The sequence below is a fragment of the Vanellus vanellus genome (assembly GCF_965231255.1).
Source record: "Vanellus vanellus genome assembly, chromosome: 24".
In the NCBI taxonomy this organism is placed as follows: domain Eukaryota; kingdom Metazoa; phylum Chordata; class Aves; order Charadriiformes; family Charadriidae; genus Vanellus; species Vanellus vanellus.
The window spans coordinates 6,689,430-6,699,545 of record NC_138929.1 but is presented as its reverse complement, the minus strand read 5'-3'; the positions used below and the strand labels follow the sequence as shown (position 1 = coordinate 6,699,545).

The window sequence follows — 10,116 nt, the reverse complement described above, 5'->3', positions numbered from 1 at the left end:
CCCCCCCCCCGTCAGACCTCCATAATCCTAATGTCCCTCTTGTTGCTTCTTGTCACTTCCAAAGCTCAGCCTCACCCACCTCAAAGCCACACCTGCAGTTTCCTAATGGCCCATCAATTAAAGGCTGAAGAGCTCTGGGCTTCCCCTTGGTCTCCCTTGCCACTTACGGAGAGATTGGTGGCATTGTGTGCTTTGTTTATCACTTTCCCTTTTACTTCTTCCCTTTGAAAGGAAAAGGGAATTGATGTGACAGCCTAAGTGAACCAGTCGCTCTCACCTTCCACACACTCTTCCACATGCCCTCTCCTCAACTTGCTCAGGTGTGAGGGTTCCTGAAGACACTGAAAGGCTCTTGTCCTTAGAGAAAACTGTGTCTCTTGAGTGTACGCCTCAGAGGTGTTGGTGTACAGCTGAGCATGAAGACAGACCTGAATACCACTTCCATGTAGGATCCATCCAGCTGGGAACGGGGCTTCTCATCCACCTTCCAGTACCTGACAGAGACTTTTTTCTCCAGGGACAGAGACTGAGCTCTCTTTGTCACTTCACAAGGCCTCACTGCAAACACTTGCAGTCATGGCCTTCTGAGCTGGCATCACTCCAGTAATTAGACCAGGGTGGCCTGCCACCATGCCTGCTTTTGTCAGCTTCCACCACAGATGCTCTCCAGGGCCAGCTCTTTGCTTTCCAAAACAGACTAAGCATAACAAGAGACGTATACACAGAGGGACAAACCAGAGCCCCAGAACTGCAGACAAAAGAAGGATTCTCTTGGGCAGAGAAACCAGAGGAACTCGAGGATAGAGGGGTCCTCCCAGCACAGCACTGGTGAGACACCAGAGCTGGAGGAAAGACATGAAAAGCAAGGGAACAGCTCAAGGGGTTGACCAGGGAATCCTATCCAGTACCTGGCTGATGTGTATTGCTCACATGTTGAGGGTTTCCCTGATCCCCACATGCAGGACCAGGAAGACATTTTTGTTCCTGGGCTTCTTGGGCGAGGAGGTAAAGACACCGGAGCATCTATGTCTCCTGCCAAGTGCCCTCTTCTCCACCAGTGGTCGTTGGTGGACGCTGAGGAAAGACTAACAGGTGGACAAGCAGGTGAGGTACTTGTCCTGAGCACTCTCTGCTGTGTCCGGGGGACCGGTACCGGCCCCGGGCGCAGGGCCTCGGCGGACCCGATGCAGCGGCCGGGGCCGTGGCCGGGGCCGGGGCCGGTCGGGCGGGGGGAAGCGCCCCGCGGCGGGGCCGGGCGAGCCACAGGCCGCTGGACCGGCAGTCTGCCGCCACCCACAGCCGCCCCGACGGGTTCCGCACTGCTTTGGAGCCTTGAAGAGTGTGCATGAGATATGCGGGCCTTGGCCCGCGAGCTGATGGTACCAAAAGATGTAGTCATAAGACTGTATATTGGGGTGTGAGCAGTTGATGCTGATGCAATGCCCTCGGTGGTCTCTGCCGACGGCTCCTGCTGCACCTGGGCTCTGCCCGCAGCCACTGTCAAGAGAGGAGAAGGACAGGCCAAAGATCACCACAGATCACCTATCTCTGATGGCTCTTTCCCAGTGAAATGTTTAGAAAGAGTAGCAGTGAAAGAGCACCAGTCCGGAATGGATGGGGACATGTACCCGTGATCCTCATGTGGGTGCGTGGAGGGAGGCAAAAAGGTCTGGGAGGCAATTTGTTACAGATTAACAGAGAGACAGAATGAAAGTCAGGTGCATGGATGGATGGAGGGGAGGGAGAGGGACAGTTGAGTCGGGTGTGTTCCAGGGAAGGATGATGGGCTGAAGAAGAATAAATGCTGAAATCACAGGGAGATGAGTGGGTGTATGGAATAAGGGCACGGTGCAGGAAAACAAACTTGTGCCTACAGGTGTGGAGGAAATCAGAGGGGGAGGTGAGAGAGGCGTCTCGGAGTAGGAAGAGGGGCTAGGGATGTTAGATGCATGGAGAGATGGGTGAAAAGAGGGATGGGTTCATGGATGAAGAGAGGAAGAGTAGACAGGGAGAGGGGCTGTTACAGTGAAGGAGAGAGGGCTATATTTGGGGTAAAAATAACTGCGGAATGCAGAGGGGAAGCAGAGGGTGTGTAGGAAAAGAGGCGTGTTTGCAAACAGGCTCGTACCAACAGACGAGGTGGATTAATGGGGAAAATAGGAAGAGGGGACTCGGAGGGTCCAGCAAGGGGCACAAAGGGTGGGAGAGAGGCAGGAGGGGGAAAGACCCTTTTTAGAAGGAGAGGGCAGAGGTGGCTCGGCTCTGGGCTCGCCGGGGAAGAGCCCAGGCACAGCCCCGGCCCCCATCCACCCCCGCCAGCCCCACGCACCCAGGAGCAGCGCGGCCAGCCCCGCCAGCCCTGCGCCCCGGCCCCGCCGCATCCCGCCGCTCCGCCGCCCGCGCCTCGTTGTCCCACGCCAGCCCCGGCTCTCTGCTGCGGCCGCTCCGCCTCCTCCCCTCCCCTCCCCTCCCCTCCCCTCCCCTCCCCTCCCCTCCGCTCCTCATCGCCGCCGCCAGCTCCGCCCCGAGGCTCAGCCCTGCGCCGGCCGGGTCGGGTGTTGCAGCTGCCCGCGGACAAAGCACCCCAAAACCACACCGACCCCGCCCCAGGGTCGCCGTCCCAGTGGCCCGGGAGGGGCCGGCAGCGGCCCCGGGAAGAGCGGCTGGCAGCGCGCAGCGAGCAGGAAGGCGGCGCCGCGGCAGAGCCCGGCCGGAGCCGAGCTGCCCGCAGCGACACTGCGGGTAAGGGAATGCGGGCAGAGGCTGTCCCCGGCACGGGCACCTCGGCCACGGCCACGCCGGTGCCCTGGAAGGAGCCAAGGGGTAACGGTAATGGCACAGCACCGGGGCATAGCAGGAAGGTTTGGCCGTTAAGTGCTGGCTGTTTTGACAATGCTCTTATTTTCTCGAAATGTCTCCTTGGAAACTTGGACATTCAAATCTAGGTCTGGAAGGAAAGAGCCCGGGGTTCTGATGGATGCTCTCAGCCATCAATGGAAAACAAATAGTATGCTGTTAGGAAGCTTCTCTCCCCAGCTGTCATCATGACTCACAAATCCATGGTCCTCCCTCCTCTAACTCAGTCCTCAGGTGTCTCATGTACAGAGTTCTGGGTCCTTGACAGCAGCCGTGTCCGACACTTCCATTCTCTAGCTCTTATCTACAAACATGCTGAGGGTTGCCAGTTTGAGGAGGGGAGATGTGCTTAGAAAGTTTCGCCACTGTGCACAGCCCTTGTCAGAAAGAGGACACTACTGTGTGACAGTAGCTTGCTGTGGGGGATGGGGTCTTGAATCCAACACCCCTTCCCTCCCAGGGGCACTCGGACTGATATTCCAATGTGGAGCATGAAGGTCCTTGTTGGCAGAATTCCAAAGCAGTCACCAGTTCTCCTGTGCAAGCCACAGAGTCTGACCTTCCACTCACAGCACCGCAACATCAGGCTTCACGTTCCTCTCATTCAGTACCTGTTTGATCGAAGGCCTCAGCCCCTGCCTGACATGGCATCAGGTCAAAGGGCTGCACAAATCCATTTGTCTTTGACATGGCCATGAGGGCTGTGTCCCACCCCAGACACCACCAGCACTGCATTGGCAATGTATGCACTCAGACATGGCCAGCACGAGGTGGGCAGAATTCCTCAGCCTTCACCTTAATCAGAAAGCAATCCCCACCCTTTGAACTCTCTGGCACTGTGGAGAGCAGCTGTGCCCTGGCCTGGGGAGGCAGGGAGCAGGGATTGCCAGTCGTGCTGAGGCACTCCCAATAGTGTTAACACTGAATGGAACTAAGGATGCAAAGTGGAGTGAAACCATCCTTGGTGGGGCCTGAAATAGGCAGCGGCGGAATGTGAGCTCTGCAGGGGTAGGCAAAGGAGGGCGAAGGAGACAGGGGCTGCAATTCAAGGCCTCTTCCCTGGACAGGTCTCTAGCAGGCTGATGCCATCACCACTCAGCTGCACTCGGGCTCCTTCTGACCCCGGGAACCTGCTGCTCTGTGGTGCTCAGGGACAGAGCAGTGGACAGTGTCTCTGCCAGAACCAGCACAATCCCTCTAGATTACTGACACACAAGGACGGACACACACACAGGCTCAGGCACACTGGCATGCAATCATGCACAAATTTGTGCTCCTGTGTGTATTCTCAGAAACCTAGCTGCTTTCAAGTGCACAAAGGGCAAGAACACACAGAGGAAGAGCACGAACCATGGTCTCTGCTGAGGACCCCTGGCGACTGGACAGTGTTAGGCAGGTTGGTGTCAAAATCTAAGCAGCACAACACATACATCTGGGGAAGCAGCAACAAGTGACCATTGAGGTGAGCTGAGGAGGGAAGGGAAGGGAAGGGAAGGGAAGGGAAGGGAAGGGAAGGGAAGGGAAGGGAAGGGAAGGGAAGGGAAGGGAAGGGAAGGGAAGGGAAGGGAAGGGAAGGGAAGGGAAGGGAAGGGAAGGGAAGGGAAGGGAAGGGAAGGGAAGGGAAGGGAAGGGAAGGGAAGGGAAGGGAAGGGAAGGACATGGCAGGTCCTCGTGCATAGGAGCCCATGGTGTCCAGCTGAGGAAGACTCATTAGGAAGGTTCTTCCTCAGAGTGACACTTCAAACAGTCCAAGAAGAGTGACCCAGGCTGATCTCATATGCCTGCTCTGTAGCCTTCCAGCACTTAAAATGATGCTTCTGCCTGCACTGCTGCATTCCTGCCCTGGAAATCCTGGGGCCTTTCATCCCTGTGCTCAAAAGAAGCCCTCATTGGGGAATGGGCATGGCACAAGTCTGGAAATGAAAAGGCAGCAGTGTTGGAAACCAAAGCACAGCCCATATCATTAGCTGTGATGGTCTGTGTTTAAGATGAGCTTGTCAGGAAATTATTACCTCTGCAAAGAGTGTCTCTTGTCCTGCAACCATGAAGGGCAGGTATAAAAGGCAGTGCAAGTCCCTGCTCTCTCATCCACTTCTCCTGCCTCCTTCTCCTTGGGAACCAGGTAAGTTTTGGGCACCTTCTCCTTCTCTACCACAGAGAGATATCTCCTTGATGGACCTCTCAGCTCATATTGCCTCTCTCCTGTCCTGTGGTTTTTATCTTCTTGTCATGATAGTGCAAAGTGAGGAGAAAATCTGCTTAGAGTGAGGCTGGGACATGGCAGTGGGGGCTTTTGGTTTATGCAGTAGGAGACACATAGTGCAGACTGGGCTGCACTTCATAGGGTGATGAAGACTGTGTTTGTCCTGGCTGAGCTTCCAGCTCCCCACTCAGTAGTGGCCTTGTCTCCTTTGTGACAGGGCTGCTCCTCACCCACCCTTGTGCTCTGATTCCTCCCTATCCTCTCCCAGGTGCACCTCCAGCCCAGAGACATGTCCTGCTACAACCAGTGCCTGCCATGCCGGCCCTGCGGCCCAACCCCGCTGGCCAACAGCTGCAATGAGCCCTGTGTCAGGCAGTGCCAGAACTCCACTGTTGTCATTGAGCCCCCTCCCGTGGTGGTGACCCTGCCCGGACCCATCCTCAGCTCCTTCCCACAGAACACCGTTGTGGGATCCTCCACCTCTGCTGCTGTTGGCAGCATCCTCAGCTGTGATGGAGTGCCCATCACCTCTGGGTGCTGCGACCTCTCTGGCATTTCCAGCCGCTACAGTGGCAGAAGGCGCCTCCTCTGATCAAGATGCTGGGCAAGCCCCAGGGAGACACCGTGAGGAACTCAGAACATGGTGCTGGGCAAAGGATTGAGATTTGGAATGTGTTTGCAGTATCGCTGAATAGCTTTGCCTTTCTCTCCCTCTGCTTGCTTCGCTTCTCCTTGGCAGCAAGGTCTCACCACAGCACACCTGGTGGAGTCCATTTGTCTCCTTTGTGCCCCTCTGTGGGGGGGACAAAGACGTCATGCAAGATCTTCCCCATGGCCAAGGACTGCAGAGTCTCAGCTGCCGCCAGGGCTCCATGAACTGGCAGCCCCCACCTGGAGTGACTTTGTTTCCCTCTTTTCACTCATTAAAGTTCTGCTGCATTCAAGCCTGGCCTCCGTGTGCTCCTTCCCTCTGTGGACACTCCCCACGCTGCCAAAGGAAAAGGGGTTGCTCTGGGGTGGAATGGGGTGAGGACACAAGGAGACCCTTCTCTCTTGATTCACAGAGGAGTGGATGGCTGGGAGAGCACGGGGCACATGGCATGGCATCCCCCCTTCCATGCAAACAAGCCCAGGGAAGGGACATTCCCTCTTCAGCATAGGGACAGGTATGGGGACGGGGACAGGCATGGGCAGGAATGAACCCTTGCGTTCTTCTTGTAAAACTGTGGAGCCAGCATAAGAAGGAACGGGTTTTGACTCTGCTAGATATCGGGTCAGAAATAACCCTAATTCATGGAAGTCTGCCCCATTATACAAGGAGTAACATGATGAATATTAACAGAATCACGGTCAGGGAGGCATGGAACAATTGTCTCCAAAAGTCTCTCTTCCAGCCAGTAGGGATCCCACCTCTTACAGCTTGGGGTGGGCTCTGAGAGTGCCTATATATATCACAGCCCATGATCCGTTAGCAGGAAAGACTTTTAATATGCAGTGGGTGAAAGGTTTCCTCCCATATCTGCTCAGCTCGCAGTTGGGAGGATCGTGCCCCCCATGTCGTGTGGTCCCCTCGCTCCAGGGCTGTAGCCTCAGAGCAGGACTGGCTGCGCCATAACATGCTGACACTTCTCCAACTAGTAAGCCATTGTTAGAAGCTGGGGTTGTCCAGCAGACAAATGGCCTTTCAAGAACCCTGCTTGGTCTGTAAAGAAAGCTGTGTTGCTCAGGGGAATGGGCACAGTCCCCTGCCTTCCCAGCAGACTGTGTCCCAGCACTAGGAGGAGTGCAGCCGGTCCCTCAGGTGTGCGAGGTCCCTCTACTCTGGTGACCACCTCCTGACTGCACCTACCCAGCAGGATGTTGAGGAGGCACAGGGAAATCTTGTGGGCACTACAAGAGTGCACAGCTGGGAAATGAGTCTGTAGAAAGCCCAAGAAGCCACTGCCAAAAGTGCACAGAGCACTGCACAATGGCAATGTGTATTTGCATGCGGGCAAAGCCACGTCCCCACCAATCCTGGGCAGGAAAAAACAGTCCAAATGGGATTGATGGGTATGATCAACCCTCACCTGGAGCCTCACCTCACTTCTGCAACACACAAGTAACTGGACTGTTTAGGGATCTCTGCACCACCATGGTTTTATGGGGCATGGGAGAAGAGGGACAGGACATCTCTGGTACTTCCAGCAATAATATCATGGCTATTCTAGGCCAGCTCTCCTTGCTTTACCTGCCTGTGATGTATTGACCTTGACTGGCCACCAGGTGCCCACCCAGTTGTGCTGTAACTCCCCCTCCATCAACAGGACAGGACTTACACTGTAGGTGCTGCCTCATTCCCAGAGAGTTTGTGGGGAGGCTCAAGGATGTGGTAGGCCTGAGGGGAAGCCATACCAGTAACAACTGAGGAGAAACAGGCATCGAGTACATCATCCCTTTTCCTGTTGTTTGTCACTAGGACCCTAAGCAATAAGCGGATATCTATTTGCGTTCCAAGCACCCACACGCCATGGTTAAACCCCATATCCACGTCCAAGGTACTCGAGGACAGATGGATAGCAGGGAGGAAGCTTTGTGTGGGTCAATGGGCTCAAGCTGGGCACTTCCTCCTCGCACCAAGCACAGATCAGCCTCCCCTCAACTACGTGGACACCCTGGACATGGGACTTGCAGAAGATGCATCTGTCAAGTTCAACACCTGTACGGTGTTCCTTGACAGCATAGAAAGCCTCTCTTTGGGTGTGAGACTTCTTCACTAGCTCTAGATGCCTAGAGCTCAAGACTTGTGTGTGTTTGTGTGTCTGTGTGTGTGTTGTCTAAGCCAGCTGTGTAGTCTACATTGAGTGACAGCTGAAGAAAAATACTTGCTTGTAAGACACGGATTGCCTGATGGGTATGAGAGAAGATGAACTGAGTCTTCACAGTGCCGATTTCTCTCCACTGATCGTCAATGGAGCAAAGATATGTAGCTCACCTGGAGACACTGGCTCTGGAGAGACAGGAGAACAATTTCCCCCTACTCATGTCTTGTCTGACTTTGCGCTTAGATCTTTACTTGCATCTTCACTCACGTGAAAACTGAAGACTTAGGCCCTAACTGTGGTTAGGGGCTCGGAAATGAGGTAGGTGAATCCCTTAACTTACTCTCACTGTATTCCACTGTCCACAGTTGCCTTTAGCTATCTCCCACCCTGGAGGTTTAATATCCAGCACCAAATACTTGACATTTCCAGTCTCTTGAGACATGGCTACTTCACACACCTCCCACATGTCAGGAACTCTTCACACTTTAGAGAACTGTCTTGCTGTTCTATAATTGACCTGCGTGAAGAGAGAGCACTATGTATTATGTTATGAGGTTGGGATGGGAATACTGTTGATAGTGCACTAATCTTTTTGGCTGTTGCGAAGCAGTCAAGGCTTTTTCCACTCCTCATACCCCCCCACCAGTGAGTGGGCTGGGCGTGCACCAAAGGTCGGGAGGAGACACAGCCAGGACAGCTGACCCCAACTGAACAAAGCAATATTCCATGCCGTATTACATCAGACTTGGTATATAAACCTGGGGGAAGAAGAAGGAAGGCGGGGCGGGGGGTGTTAGGAGGGCATTCAGAGTTATGGGTTTTGTTCTCCCATTAGACATGATGTTTCCTGGAAATAGCTGAGTGCCTTCCTGCTGATGGGAAGTAGTGAATGAATTCCTTGTTTTCTTTTGCTTTTGTGCACAGCTTTTGCTTTACTTATTAAACTGTGTTTACCTCAACCCAGGAGTTTTCTCACTCTTACTACTCTGATTCTCTCCCCCATGCCATCTGAGAAGCAGATGTCAGTGGAGGAAATGGACGTATTTGCAAAAGCTTCCTCTGCTGAGATATGGAAGAAAGCAAATATACAAAGCCACGAGTCCATGAGAAACGATTGGTATTCCAGGGTCTCCCTTCTGGTGGTATTTGCACTGACGTACTCCCTGACAGTAACAGGCACTGCATCCATCATAGCCCCTGTGTGGATGAACAGCAACCTCCATACCCCAAAGTACTTTTTTCCTCTGGAATCTCTCCTTCCTGGAGATCTGGTACACTATGGGTGTTGGTCCCAAAGCCATAGAAGTCGTGCTGGGGACTAATCACACCATCTCTTTCCATGTCTGCTTCCCCCAGCTGTTCCTTCTTCTCTCTCTAGGCTCCACTGAGTGTTTTCTCCCGTCTCTCATGGCCTATGACTGCTACTTAGCCATACCCTACCCCTAGAGACACAGCTCCCTCATGAACAGTGTCCTCTCTGCTCAGTTGGTGCTGAGCTCCTCGTTCGGAAGCTTTCTGGCCATCCCTCTTCTGGTCTTTCTGACATGCAGGCTGACGTTCTGTGGGCCAGATGTCATCAGTCATTTCCTCTGTGATACAGATTCCTGCCTTGCCCTCTCCAGCAGTGACACACGGCCTGTGGAGCAAGTGACCTTCCTCGTCTCCATAATTGTTCTGCTGGCCCCCTGGTATGGCTCAGTCATGTTTCTCTACACCAAGCCATTGGTGCAGAACGCGCTGGATCTGAACAAAGTCCTGAATACCTTTCACAAATCTGTAATTTTTTTGCTGAACCCCTTCATTTACACCCTCAGGAACAAAGAAGTGAAGCAAGCTCTGGGTGGCCTTTCCAGAAAAAGTAAAGTGACTTTTCAAAGGGCCTCAGTGAGAGCAAACAGATTCATCCCCTCCCTCCCATCACTTCTACCCTGCACAAGTTCCTCACCAAAGTGTAAGTGCACCAGGGCATCACTGGGAATGAGAAGACACCAGTTCCCCACTGAGCTCATCTCGCTCACCTCACAGCCATCTTAGGCTGGGCTGAGCCTCGATTCTAATGCTCCCACCTCCCTCTCTTCCCTCCTGGGTACACTCAGGATGTCTCACAGTGCTTTAAAGACCAGTGTTTCGAAAGGCTCACAAACCCCATGCAGAAACACTTCCCTGATGAACGCTAGAGCAGTGGTCCTCCCACAGGTTTGTAGTTCCAGTTCGTGGAGTCCTTCATTCTGTCAGGGATTTGTCTGAGTCCCC

At 53.9% G+C, this 10,116-nt stretch overlaps 1 pseudogene across 1 annotated transcript in view; it reads left to right on the top strand.

The window, feature by feature from the left end:
- Nucleotides 1-4,844: 4,844 nt before the first annotated feature.
- The window catches only part of LOC309680974 (feather keratin 1-like), a 283,730-nt pseudogene continuing 278,458 nt past the window's right edge, over nucleotides 4,845-10,116 (top strand). Inside the window, exon 1 of the transcript in view lies at nucleotides 4,845-4,978. The product of the transcript in view is annotated as a feather keratin 1-like (transcript). The remainder of the gene's footprint in view (nucleotides 4,979-10,116) is intronic.